Below are 14,854 nucleotides of genomic sequence, written 5' to 3'. Positions count from 1 at the left end.
ATGAGAAAAAACTTCACCCATTAATTTCTTAAACTTAGTTTCTGTTAAAATCAAAAGGGTAAGGGAAATAAAATACTGGAACTCATAGCCCATATTGTTATCTCCTATAAAACTACAGAGAACATCTTTTCTGTTGTGTTCAATTTGCGGTCAAGATGCAAAGGACACAGAGCAACAAAGAAAACAAAATTTTCTAGAGCTCTTTTGTTGTTAATTCTAGATGAAATGCAAAGCAATACTTATCTTCATAAGGCACCATGGTTAGTCCTTTTTTTCTTATTCCATAGCACAAAGAATTAGAATATATAGAATTCTATATTTCAGTTCTACCCCACTCTAGAGAAGGAGACCACCACTTCTCTGGTGGTCCTTTATTTTGAATTTGATCTAGAAAGACTACTGCTACTTCTGAAGTAAAGTTCTGATCTGTTATAACTGTATGAACAAATTTTAATGATAGCTTTTAAACTGAAATCTTGTCAGTGTATTCATGATAGACTCTTTTCAGTTTCTCGCTGGCCCCATTTCTTTGCTCCAGGAAATTTTAGACCAAAGTGATAGGGTTGGTTAATTTGTTGTATATGTGAAAAACCCTTTGAGAAGTAAAAACAGGAATGGCTCATAATGTAAGTACACTTTGTGTTCCACAGTCTGTTCAATAACAGACAAATCAAGAAATACAAAATATCAAATATTGGAATACAATATTGAACCTTAATTCTAAAATGTATTGTTGCTTACACGCACACACACACAACCAAAAAGGGGCTCAGAGTCATCTGGCCTTTTTCTTGTTTTTTTGAAATAGCTTGCCTTAGCCACCATGCTCTGAATAAATTACTTCTCTTCAGGCATGTTAGCATTTGCTCAGATTCTTCATTGTTATTATTCAAAATATACAGCATTCAGGATGTTGAACCAGATTTTAAATGCAGGTGGCAGTAGTGCTTTCAGGCTGCATTCCTAAATATATTGATCTGGGAATAAGCCCCACTACGTTCAGTGGCACTTACGTCTGAGTATATGTGCTGCAAAATAACTCATCATCCTCATTTACAATAATATTAATCTTCAGATATTTCAGGAATTGTGAGAAATGTTAGCATGATCTGTAATATTTGTAATTGAACCAAATTCAAGATAGCATAGTATTTTGTTAATTACATTGGTTGTAATACACAGTATTTTTTCAAGCAGTAATTTTTTTTGAGGAAAAAAACAAAGAGTTGCTTTATTTATGTATGTTTGACATTTAAAATGGGACAGTCCTGTTTCTGGAAAGGTGATACAGAAGTTATTGAAGAGGTGAAGACTTGAGAAAAAATGGGGCGAATCACTACTTGCCTGAAATAAAGCAGGGTGCAGATTAGAATCTATTAAGATTTGCCAGGGGTTGCTGGTCCTAGAAGCCTGTTTAAGTGCTCACTGTCAACAGGAAAATCATGAGCGGCACTTAAAGTGGCTCACCTCTGATTTATTCATAAACCTCACATGAGCACTTGGCTTTGTTCTTGCTCTAGTAAGGGGAACTGATTCTAATAAGAACAGGAATAAAGAGCTCCTTGCATGGTCCAGAAGTGAATAGCACTTTACCTCAAAGCATGACCTCCATTCCCAAGATCTGTTGTGTTACAGTTGACTCTGCCTCTATGTTTATTCTCGGATGAATTGCTAGGAAAAGTTACAACCAATATACCTTGCAAAGCTGCTAGATTCAGTGACAGCTATGTAACTGGAAGTTAGGTTCTTCTGTCTTTATGGACAGATTGTCCTGTGCATGCCAAATCCAGTGATTTTTATTAAGAAAAGTTTTAATTTATTGCTGTTATTGCAAATTAGAGGAGTGAATTCATTTAATTAACACTGAAGTGAAATATTTTACTTGCAGAAAAGACAGATGCAAGTTAACTTACTCTGCAAAAAGATAGCACTTTGGAGAGACAGAAATTGGTTTCCTAATTTATTAGGCAGGTTTGATTGCTGCACTTTATGTTTCTCAAAAAAGGGTACACTAGTACTAGCGATTCACCATGGGGGAAGGGACCTTTAGAAGACTTTCAAATGGCATGTTTGCACTAGGGCAGAGGTTGAGTACAGTTACTTAAGTCTCTTGAGAAACATTTAGTTAACGGTAGTCATGTTCTGATTCTGTCCAACTCTGCCCTTTTCTTATTTAGGGAAGTTTATTTGTAGTTACTTAAGGTCTAGATGCTTTAAAACAGACTTGCATTTTCACAACAAATTAAACAAAAGAAGAATCATACTGGAAGATAGTGATGAGAGTTAATGATATGTCTTTAGATAAAGCAGTACTTGTGTGCAATCTGATCACAGCTATCAGCTCATTTGTCATGGCTGAAGTGAAAATGTCAGGACCAATGAGCGTATGAGTGCTGAAGGGGGCGAAAGGGCTTTTGGAGACACTTTTGTGCTGGGAGTGGGCCATAGCTTAAATGCAGCTCTGGGGAAATACATGGATTAGCTAACTCTGTGCACAAATCCCTAACATAACAGAATTAGTTGGGAAAATGAAGTTTTGGTGTGGGGGGGGCAGGGAGGAAAGAACCATTCCTGTCACAGAGCCCTAGGCTGCTGCTCAATTACTAAAATAGTGAGACATTGTGCTAACTAAATTTGAGGATGCAAATTTACACACATTCCAGTAAACATGACTGGTATCCAAAACCAGAGCCTGTTTTTAGTGTTTAGAACAGTTCGGTTTAACTTAGTACTAATGTTAAAATACATAGCATCTTTAGCATTTTGAGAAATTGCATCTTCCTTAATTTTCAGCACTTAGATAGTATGTGTACATCTGTGGGAGGTGATGTAAAAGAGAGTAGTCAGTACTGAAAAAGTTTAGCATTCTTAATTCATATATGAATGTGTATTTTCCTCTCTGAATGTTTATATATCTACCATGTCATTGCTCTTTTCCTTCACATTGGAAACCAACTTTCATCTGGCTCCAGTGAAGTCTAGACTCCTTTCCAATGCCACCTGAAAGCTGGTTTACATGTTACAAAGAAGCAGCAGGGGTCACCCATCCTGCTTCCCATGTCATAATAGAAGCAAAGAAAGAAGCATACATCGCTTGTGCTTCCTTTTGGTCACTTATGTGTAAAGTATGAAGCAACTCTCAGTACCTAGACTGATTCTATTTATGTCTGTCGATTCAATTGTGTGTCCCACATGATGATTCCTAGGTAAGGAGTCAGCTCAGATGGTGACTGTTTGCAGGGACATAGGTGTGACATCCTACAGCCATGCAACGTTGTTTCACATTCAGAATTGATAGCACCCTGTGTTTGTGAGCTTGCAGCTGTAGGTGTGTTTTCTTTTCCAACAGTGGCCAATAATCTAGCGCTGCAGAAAGTATCCCCTGTGCAGTGGTTGAGTGCTCAGGAGCCTTGCTTGGGGGAAAGGAATGTCAACCATGCTGTAAAGATAGAGTGATAAAGGATCATAAAGGGTTTTTCAAATAGGTAGTCTGCTAAACATCTTGAGTACTGAGCACTTTCTCTGACTATGTATGTGGTATGGACTGAGTTGACAGAATGTCAGTCTAAACAGCACATGATGTTAGACTGCACTTATATCAGTCTTATTACTAAATTGTTTGGAATGGTTATCCCCCGCACCATATATATATGAGGCTCAAGGGATCCAAAAGAAAGGTCTGAGCTGACTGTTTTTTGTTTTTTTTTTGTTTTTTGTTTTTTTCCGATTTATATCCTGCCTTTTTCCTACAAAGGGCTCAAGGCAGCTTACATCATTCTCCTCCTCCATCTTATCCCCACAACAACAACCCTGTGAGGTAGGTTGGGCTGAGAGTCTGTGACTGGCCCAAAGTCACCCAGTTGGCTTCATGGCCGAGCGGGGACTCGAACCCAGATCGCCTGAGTTCCAGTCCCATGCTCTTAACCACTACGCCACTACGCCACACTGTTAGGGATTGGACAAGAAAGTTTGGCCCTTTATTCTTCCTGTCACAATGTGGCTTTTAGTAGTTGTCAGGAAATACCTGAACTTTATAGAACAGTAGGTTGATTTAATTTGTAACACAGGCCAGGGAAAGGAGCTATATGGTATTGTATTTATTTATTTGTTTCTTTGTTTAAAACATTTGACATCTTCAGTGTGGCTTCCAGGTATCAATAACTGAAGGATCAAATCAAAGGCCCATCTTCTCCAGGGTTTGTTTTCACAGTAGCCAGCTAGAGGCCTGTGGGAATCCCACAAGGTGAATGTGAAGTCAGTTTCATTGGATGATCCTGAGTTCTAATACTATGAGAGACACCCCCACCCCCAAAAAACCCATTTCCTTCCTTCCTTCCTTCATTCTCACTATGCAAAACCATATATACCTCTATCACATTCTCCCCCACTCCTTTTTTCCACAGCTAAAACATCCCTAAACATTGTAGGGGAGTTGTTCCATTCTCCTGAACATGTTGGTTGTCCTTGTCTGCACCTGTTTCAGCCCTCTAATAGCTTTTTTGAGGTGCAATGACCAGAACTGTATGCAGTATTTCAAATGTGGTTTTACCGTAGATTGTATAAAGGCATTAAAATATTGGCAATTTTGGGGGTTCCCTTTTTAATGCTGTCCAGTTGTCTTTTCATAGCAACTACACTCAGAGTTGTTATTTACATTGAGCTATATACCACATCTTCAAGATCCCTTTCCTGCCCACTAAGAAGCCATCAGGTCAGACTCCAGCAGAGTATATCTAAGTTAGGATTTTTCACAATATGCATTACTTTACACTTGTCTATATTAACATACATTTGCCATTTAAAGTCCATTCTCTCATTTCACTTTTGTTTATTTAATGTCTATACAAATTCATAGCCAAAGCTGTCAGTCTGGAGAGAATTTTGTTTTAAAAGCCTTAAATACTTTTGTATCTTTTGCAGACTTGGCTACCTCACTGCTGACCCCCAACTCCAGATAATATTTGAGCAAGTAAAAAACACTGGTTCCAGTCAAACCCTTGGGGCACTCCACCTGTGCCCCAACCTGATTGTGAGAACTGTCCCTTTATTCCTACTCCTTGCTTCCTGTCCTTTAATGACTTACCAATCTGTAAAAGAACTTCTCTTCCAACCCCAGAACTAAGTTTGCTCAGGAGACTTTGATAAAGGATTTTGTCAAAAGCCTTTTGAAAGTCCAGGTAAACAATGTCTACTGGATCAGCCACATCCACTTACCCCTCCAGAAATGGCTATACGTGCTGGATGATGATCGAAGAACTCAAAAATGTGAGGCAGGACTTTGCAGAAGCTGTCTTGATTCTTCTTCTACAAGACTTGTCCTTCTGTGAGATAATTTTATCTATATCTTAGCTGAGGTCTGTAGCTCAGTGGGAGAGGACATGCATTGTGTTCAAAGGTCCCAAGGGCTAAACTGAGTACAGAGAACCACACAGTAGGTCACAGCAATTTCAGGTAGAGGAATATACATTTTGACAGGCTTTTTGTGACCATGGTCTATGAAGAAATACAGATATATTACCAAAGGAATTTGGAACCTGAATAAACTGTTTTGCAGCCATATGCCTATGCATTAGGAAATTATTATTCTGGGTATTAGGAAATATTGGCAATATGGCTACTAAGCAGTGGAAGAGTGAATCTAAGATGCCAACTTTGAATGTAAAGAAAGGCAGTTCCTTTGTTAGACTGAAGTCTTAAGTTACTTTTTATGCAAATATCCAGATAGGCATTATGCTCAGCAGATTCAGTCCCTGGCATCTCCAGATAGGGCTGGAAATACTCCTTCCTGAAGTCCTAGAGAATCACTGCTAGTCAGCACTGACAGGATTGGACTAGACAGACCAACTGTCTGACTCAGTGTAAGACAGCTGCCAGTATACCTACTCTGGATAATTATTTTCAGCATATTTGGTTGCTGCTTGGTGTGATATGGTTTTCTGCATTAAATATATCAACTGTCTTGTAAACATAGCATAGAATACATGCTTTATCAACACAGATGGTCCTACCAATAGGAAAAAAGAGGTAGTTTCCTTGGAGTAGAGTTTGGGTGTTATTGAACCAACTAGCAGATAAACAACTATGACATGAGAGAACAGACCTGATCCATAGGTCACAATCCATCCGGACATTTTTCTATTGATTTCAATGAAGCTTGCATAGAACATCCTGGTGTTTCATATTAATTACTTGGGAAAAGACCCTCTTGAATTTTCTTCCTCGTGTATTAAAAGGTGTTAAATTAATCTTGTTTATCAAAGTGTCCTCATGGCAACTGTTTTAATATTTAGTAACAGGGAAAGGTGTAGATTTTATCCTTCCTTTTTATGATTGGAATAGTAATTCCTGTAGGGAAGAAAACTGGGTGTTTGGATTTTGTAAGCCTAGAGGCTTGAAGGAAAGATTGGATTTGAGAAAATGTAGGATTAGAGTGCATAATGATTGTAAGTATTTGATAGCAAATGCAGCAGCACCTTGTGATCTACCTCAGTGGTGTTTAAGGCAAATATAAGAAGAGTTGCATTTGTGCAATGGGATTTTCTCTGTCCCTCTTCCCCACAGCACTTCCCTGAATCCCTTGACAATTTGTTACTGAGGATCAGGAGACCATCCTATATAGTATAGGATGGGATGTCAGCAGTAGCAGTGGGCGCAGAGAACTGGCTGTGTGTGTGTGTGAGGGTGGTGTGGGAGAGAGAGTTGGACATGTTGCATAAACATGTTGTGTCTTTTGATGTAAGTTTCTTTTGGTTTTGTATCTAGCAAATGAAAGCCAGTTCTATAAAGGTTCAAACCAGTGTTCAGTCTTTAACTTTTGAGAGAAACGTTTAGCCACTGGAACTGGAGATGTCAGGTTACTTTGTATCTGATGTGGAAATGTTGAATACAGTTGCCACCACTTGCCTGTTTATTTGCAGTTTTGGAAGACATCAACAAAGTAATTTATCTGCTCTAAGCAGCACTTGGGATTGTTACAAGTAGTCAGGATGTTTCTTCTATTTCATGAAGAGTGAATTGTTACTTTTCAGATAACATACTTGTCCACTGTTTTTGGTTGTTGATACTATTGATTTACAGTGCTAATGTGAACGATCTGATACCTGTTTCCTGCTTTTGGGTATTCCTTCTCAAAACCCTAACCCTACCCCTTCCTCACCAGACATTGAGATGTTTTAAATGTATAATTATTGTTGCATGTCATTTGATAGCTGTACTAATTGCTGCCAACCATTGTCTATTTGCACTTAATGCTGAAACCTGATCAACATCCTGCTTTAGTTGATGTTTGGTGGTAAACTTTAATTAACTCTTATTGCATTGAAGAAGAGCTCAGCCTCAGTGCTAACTAATCATTTACCTTCATTATGTCCTGACAGCTCCACTTGTTCCTGGTCTTAATAGATACACTAGTCAGTAAATAAACCTCCAGGTCTTCATGGCTTGAAGTTCTTCCACACTGATATTTTGTTGCTTAAAATAAAAGGTGATTGGCTAAAGAATGACTGAAATTGCTTTTGTATAGGGACAGAGAAAACAGTGATCCAAATTTCCCCTTTTCATACCAAGTAATTTTATTTGAATAGTAACTGTAGATTTAAGAAAACATTACTCCATCAATGTGGTTCCTATATACATGCATCTTTTGAATCAATACAATTAAGCCTGTCTCCTGTTAGAATTCTTGTAATTATTTTTACTGAAATACTTTTCCTGTAATGATATTGAAGTTAAGTAATCAAGTTACTGGCAGATCATGTAAGATTCAGCTCAAAATTGCTGGCTGCTTGATTTTAATTTGTATGACATCAAGTTTGTTTGAAAAGGGATAATATGTAGTTAAACCAAGGAGCTTATAATTATGGGTGACATTTGTTTGTTTATAATGAAAACTAATTAAAGTTCATACATTTTAAAACACAAAAGTTAATTACTGAATTGCTCACTTCACTTATGCAGAGCAGTCAAATTAACTTGTACTGAAAAAAAATGACAAGAGGCTCTGCATAATAAAAACAAATGTCCCAGCTGATTTTTCATTATGCAAACAAAATTTACCAGTAGATTATTCTAAAACAATAGATGGGGTATTAATGGTTAAGCAGCATTTAAAACCATTCTGTTGACAAGCTTGATGTTTAAATATGAAATCATATTGAATGCCGTGGACCAGTGCACAACTGTATATATTAATTTTTGCTGAAACCTATGTAATTAAATTCAGCTTTCATCTATTTCTAGAGATTTCACAGCAGCATTTCCTTGTGACCTGGGCCTTAAGCTCTGCAGTAGCCATAAAGTGTTCTGTAACTTTCACTTTGTTTAGTCTTCTGCATTGTAATTGAAGGCATAGTCTGTATTCTACTACATTAGATTCTTTTCATTAGTATCTAATCTTGAAATATTGCTAATTAAGCAAGAATGTCAGTGCTTGCTTAACAAACGGACTTGTTGATTACTTCAAAAAGGAGAGTGACTTGGAACCAGAATTAGTCATATTTAGAGTGGAACTACTAAAATCAATGGGTCTTCTCTAAATGTGAATCTAACCAATATTTGAAAGACTGAACTAAATGCTTTAAAAAGTATTTACACTTCTTTTTCTTCAATGTGTATTAGTCCTACCTAATTTAACCTATGTGTCAAATGCATTCTATAAGAATATTTTTGAATCAAAGTGGGTGTGAATTATAAAACATGAGCATATTAAAATAAGGCATTTTTTCCAAAAATCTAGAGTGACACATTGGCTTGGAACAGTGATTGGAAACATTGGTACTATTATCTTTATCAGTCACTTGCTCACTATGTGAAGTTTCAAATATTATAGCCTTATGTAGTGTATTGAAATGAATGAAACTTAAGATTTCATTTGTCTATGATTACTTTATTAATTTCAATAGGTTTACTCTATGTAGGACTTATACAAGATATTAGCTCTTGCTCCTAAACTCATTTAGCAGTAAGTCCACCAATTAAATAGGCTTTTCCCTATATGCTTAGGATAGCATATTTTGGTAATTTAACTGATAGATGAAAGTAATATATTTAACTTTATAGGACTTTTTAGTTTACTTTTTCAGACATTCAGAGTCTTCAGTTGTATTTGGGAACAAGTTCCATTACTGTAAGTGCTGCTTACTTGTGAGTAAATGTGTCTAGAATTCAACCCTAAACGACAGTAATATTGTTTGGAATTCAAGAGATTACATATGGAGTTATTGATATTTGAATAAATGGAGTAAATGTGGCTAACAAATACTAAAATGATATATGCAGTAGATTTCAAAGGGAAATAAGTCCTAATAGGTCCTGTGGTGGTTTTGTGATTGGTATTAACTTGCACTTTCAAATCTAATGGAGATTTTGGGGTGAAAAGGGAGATCATGGAGCTCTTTCAGAATATGCTTGTAAAAATGACCATAATTTACATAACCTTTCATGGAGTATGTTGTGTGCACCACAATAAAGGACTTGATTGATTGCAGATTAATATTTATCTAGGAAAGAAAAATCAAACGGATTAAGCAGTCATCATTGTAAACCTAATCCTAATTTGCATAGATAAAACAAGGGAGAGTGATTACAGGTTAAAGCTCACTGGGTCACTGCTGTTGAGTTGCACCTTTGTTTAAAAGACATTAAAGGGGGGAAATGTTGTTTTGCTATCTATCCAGTGTTTACATAACTCCAGATTTATTTTGCTATAGGTTAGGTAATTAGATTTTCCTTGTAAGGATATCATACTGTCAAGGCATCTGCTTAAATAACAGAAGAAAAACTATCAAGTATTAATTGCCTTCTTGACAGACAGTGTGAACAATCTGTTATCAAGTCATGCAATTTGCAATTTTAATATATATTCCACACACCAAAAGTATTTTTAAGGATAAAATAAGAAAACAGGCCTACATTATATAATGATCCTGAGGAGAAATTAGCCTTACTCTACAATACCTTTATTAGTGGTGAGTTTCTAATCCTTTCCCAAAGTGAGAGCAGTTGCAATGGTTTCATGGAAACTGTGGGAGAAAATACAGAAGATTGAAGCAATAGTGTTCAATCTTATAATTAAATTAAAAATTTGAATGCCTGTTGTTATCTTGCTATCATATGTGCTTCCCTACTGTTTCTTCTGTATATAAAACAAAGAAACTATCATTCTGAGGAGGAGGAAGAGCTTATCTGTCACATGAGATTTCATTATAATAATAGTATTTGAAATATCTGAAAAGATAGCCTTTGGGGATGATAAAGGAGAAAGAGATAAAACAATATAGCAGTTGAACAGCCAGTCAAGTATGCCGTTTGCAAACTTTTCTAGCTTTCTTTTTAAAGTGCTGTTTTAAGTGCACAGTATATTTGGTTACATCCCTTTATTCAAACTTAATTACCTTCTCCCCTTTGTCATGACATGGGTGGAAAGTTTTTGCCGTGTCAGGAGAGGTCGTCACACATTCTTTTGCAGTTCTCTTCATTAATGCCTCCTTGCAGAAGCATTTTCTATCGTGCTGGGAAGGTAGAAGGGTGTAATAGAAGAGCCCTGAAACATCAGCAGGAAGCTCTAAGCTGGTTAATGCAGTATAATTGTCTGGACATAGACTGGTCTTTGTTTGTGTCGTTCACTTCGAATCAGCTGTAATTAACTCCAGAGTGTTTCCAGATTGCCAGCAAAGAAAAATTACAGCTTTTCTGTTTTAAATTGGAAAGCTCACAAAGACATTAAGTATGCATATTGCTTTTACTTTGATATAATTCTATTCTGAAAAGGGAGGGAGCTTATTTGGCAACCGTTCCCCGACGCTAAACCCTCAAATCATACTATTGTAAAGTTGTTTGTGTAATGGCTCCTTAGCACTTTTGTATGAAAAATATTTTTTCTTTCTTCTAAACTGGCCCAGTATATTGGCAGTTTCTTCAGTGGTTACTTTGGTTCTTCAGAATTTTTGTCCTTGTACTGGAAGCAGGTTTTAGAGGGATGTGCAGAAAATGTCATATATGCAACTAGGATAGAATTCCATTATAGAAGCAGCATGGTAAGTTTCGTCTCTACTACATTCTATGCTACTTGGAGACTTATTTTCAGTATGATTATGTTTAAAAGCTTAGTATTCTCCTTAGCATTAGCATTCATGACTTTTGTACAGGTAGTTTACCTGTGTTTGGAAATTCCAAATACTCAAAGTATGAGAAATGGACTGTTTTTAAATCTGTTCAACTTGTGGTCAGCAAAATACCTGCCACACCCTGTTTAAAAGGTACTGTGTACAGTACTTTATAATTATGGGTTCCTGTATGGTCTAAAATGAGGGAGCTGAGTGAGCAAGCTTCTAGCTAATGCATCCAATCATACAGCGCTGTACACAAAAGATCTGTCAGCAACTGATGCAAAAAAGTCCAACTAAAATCACCCCCCCTCCGTTTTTTCTTCTGAATTTAACAATAAGGAATTTAAGCCTCAATGTGGCTTTAGCATCCAAAGAAAAGAAGCTCTTGGTGTCTGCATAATACCACTTTGATGGATTTTTTCATCAGCTCTCTGTACGTGGTAACAAATAAACAAGTATAATTATACTTGTGAAGGCCTATTCATTGCTTTGTCAGGATTAGATATATGTGCAGTTTTCACACTGAGCCTCTCTTTTGTCTTTGCCTAACTCACTATGACATATTGATAGAGGATTTGGGATGGGGAAAAGGCCACAGCAGAGACAGTGATGACCTTTTGGAAACCTGATATAATTCAAAGATTTTTATTTATTTTCTTTTTTTTTAAGATCTGTAATGTCCCAAATTCTGATGTAAGTGGGCAACTTTTAACCCATTTTTAGAAGAGTAAATAAAGAATCAAAGTGTTCTGAGATGTCTAAAGAGCAGATGGGAATAAAAACAATAGACTAAGAAGTCTCTTGGTCTTCTTTCCCAGCACTTTGCACTGTGGCTAACCTAGCATTCCTTTCCCATTATTCTATCCTCTTGATCAGATCACGTTCTTTTTAATCGTTTCACAAACACTGTCTCACTGGACCGTAGAAGAGAGCTGGGACAATATCAATTAAAAAAACAGAGGTAAAATTGGCATTTCTGATTCTTAGCTCTAATGGGAACTCTGCATTCTAAATGCAGAGGAATTTTTCTATTGTTCAGAAAAGCACCCCCTTTTCATTAGCAGAGCTGGCTGTAGGTGGGTTTTATAATTTGCCTGAGCAGAGTTTCAGAGAACAGTTTTTCCAGGAGGAATACAGAGGTTAGTAACTTAAGTTTTCTGTGTACTGTCCATTTCTTGGGAAAAAAGGAGTTAGATGATCAAAGTCATTGGCCTTGCAAATTACTGACAGAATTATTAGTACTAAGCAGATCAGCAGGTATGTATTTATATGGATTCATCTGTTAACTCTTAAAAAAGACTTGCTTTCTCCTTGTTTGTTTGGTAATTTTTGTATTATGCAAGAAAAGGAAGAACATTTATTAGTGTTTCAAGGCAGAGTCTTTAAAAGCATAAACTTTAATGTACTTTGTAAAATGAGTTGAAACCTGTTACATTGTGCTTATAGTAGTGGAAAAACACTATTTTGGATTAATAGAAGCCTGTGCAATGTTTGTCTGTCTGCATTTTAATTACAACTCTAAACATCACTCTCACTTGTGCACATAGTCTGGAATACAAAAAAAAAAAAGTTTTTTCCCTTGATGCTGAGGATGTTGTATTAGGATATATATCTTCAGGAATTCAGTTCTTCAACAAAGTATATACTGCCTTACTTTCTTTAAGATAACTTTGATCATAAGCAGCTGAGATATAAAAGATGTATATTATAGGTGGTATACATTGTATTACTTGTTTAAGAGACATTAACATTGATCCAACTTGATAGAATTTTATGGAATTTTGAACGCAAGCCATTACTTAGTAACTTGATTAGTGCTAAACTTAGTAAGGAAAGTGATTTTCATGGACTGACAATTGTTATATAACCTTTAGATACCTGGATGGCCATTGTTGTTGTTCTTGTGCTATTTGCTTTATGTTTAGCGAGGGGTTCGTGGATATAATCCCCGCCCCTCAAATGTGTCCCTGTAAAGTTATCAATAAGGGAAGACGTTGCTACAAGATTGCTCATGGTTTCGGTGTAGACAATGTAGAGCCCATTTTTCTGTTTGCCCAGATTTATTAGATGCATATTAAACACTAGGCTGCTTGAGGTATAGTAGTCATGCTTTTATGCATACCTTTATGAACAACATCTTGTTAGAAGCTGCTGAATAATATATGTATGGATGAATTTTCACATCCCAAATCCAGAAAGCCTAGGATAAATAAAAACCTATAGGTATAAGGAGATTTTTCATTTATTGTTGTTGTTAACAGTATAATGGCACTCAGTGCTGTAAATATTTGGGTTTGCATCAATCTAACATTTACAAGTTAGGATGTGGAATAGTTATTCTAAGTATTTAGTAATATTCTTTTTGCTTACAAGCAGGCTTATTGCTTTGCTTTTCCCCCTAAACATAATTACTTTAGTTAGACTTTATAAATATATTGTCTGCTTGAATGCATATATTGTTAGTGGAAAATTGGCATATGCCAAGGTAAACATGCCTAGTTCTGGATTAATTAGAAAATTATTAGGTTTTCATGCTGTTTGTGATCAGTTTATTTCAAAGGAGTTTTACACTGCATGTATTCCATGAACATAATTAACCTGGAGCTCATCAATGATTAAAATTATACACTAAGCTTTCTGATGTTTGATTCAAGAGCAATTAGTCTGTCAGTTGAGCCACCTCTGATACCAAAACTAATTTTCACACTGTGACAGTCTTCTAATGTATCTTAAACTGATCACTTTTGTCTTTGATGGTTTGCTGCCAGGATTATATTTGCTTACATTTATTTATTTTAATTAAGTGGCCACACTTCTAATATTTTCACATCTTTCATTGATGCATTCTCTGTTAAACCATACTGAGTACAAAAATTGCTTTTATCATGTTTCACTATATAACTGATCAGCTTCCTTTTCTTGTAAATGGAAGGTTGCAATAGGATATAAAGACTTATCTATAGTTTAGAGATGTTTTTATTCTATAATAGCTCAAATATCCATTGTTAAATGGAAGCATAGCTAATAAACATGGATGTATAACCAGCAAAATTAATGAGAAACATCTCTGATAAGTTGCTGGACTGCATAATAGTAAGACGTAGCTAGTATCATAGGCTGAAAATGAATGCTGAAGTTTCATATAGCTCAGATGTTGTATACAGTGCCATCCTTCTGCAGATTGAAAAATCTGCAAGGAATGTGTGGTTGCAGCTATAATCTAGATAAAACTACAATGGCCTTGCATATGCCCAACACCCAAAAACAAGACAAGCAGAATTTTAACTACTGTGTGCCCAACTTTCTAGTCCTTTGCTCTGCTGCCAGAACTGATATACCTTTTATAAAGTGCATCTTGTTCTCAACAAAGGGAGTTTATGGTCTAAGATGCCTGCCTGCAAGAAATGATTGAAGGATTTTCATCAGTAGAGTGTGCTTATGATTTGCTAAGCTGGGAGAGATGTTGATTGATGCAATAGTTGAAAGATGGGCAACTCACCAGGATTGATAACATCAAAATGGTATTTGAAATGGTGTTCATTACATTTTGCAGGGGAAAAACTGAGTGCATGTGATTGTCCCCTAGGATGATGGTACTGGTTGCTGTAAATATTAATTTCTGTTCCGTTGCCCATTGAGGTGACTGGAGTGTGGGGAAGAATGATGATTGGTGCTTAATCAGGGATAGCTAGATACCTGCTGAGGGCTTTTTGCACTAGGAAGATTTGTAGTAAGATGATTTACTTGGT

At 36.3% G+C, this 14,854-nt stretch overlaps 1 protein-coding gene across 1 annotated transcript in view; it reads left to right on the top strand.

Moving 5' to 3' along the window:
• Positions 1-14,854, top strand: part of LOC123020389 (zinc finger homeobox protein 4-like) — a 31,058-nt gene that overhangs the window by 11,056 nt on the left and 5,148 nt on the right. The gene's annotated exons all lie outside the window — the stretch shown is intronic.

The sequence above is a fragment of the Varanus komodoensis genome, unplaced genomic scaffold (genome assembly GCF_004798865.1).
Source record: "Varanus komodoensis strain SLA01 unplaced genomic scaffold, ASM479886v1 scaffold14_1, whole genome shotgun sequence".
In the NCBI taxonomy this organism is placed as follows: domain Eukaryota; kingdom Metazoa; phylum Chordata; class Lepidosauria; order Squamata; family Varanidae; genus Varanus; species Varanus komodoensis.
Note: the sequence above shows the minus strand (reverse complement) of the source record. Positions and strands in the feature narration are given on the sequence as shown.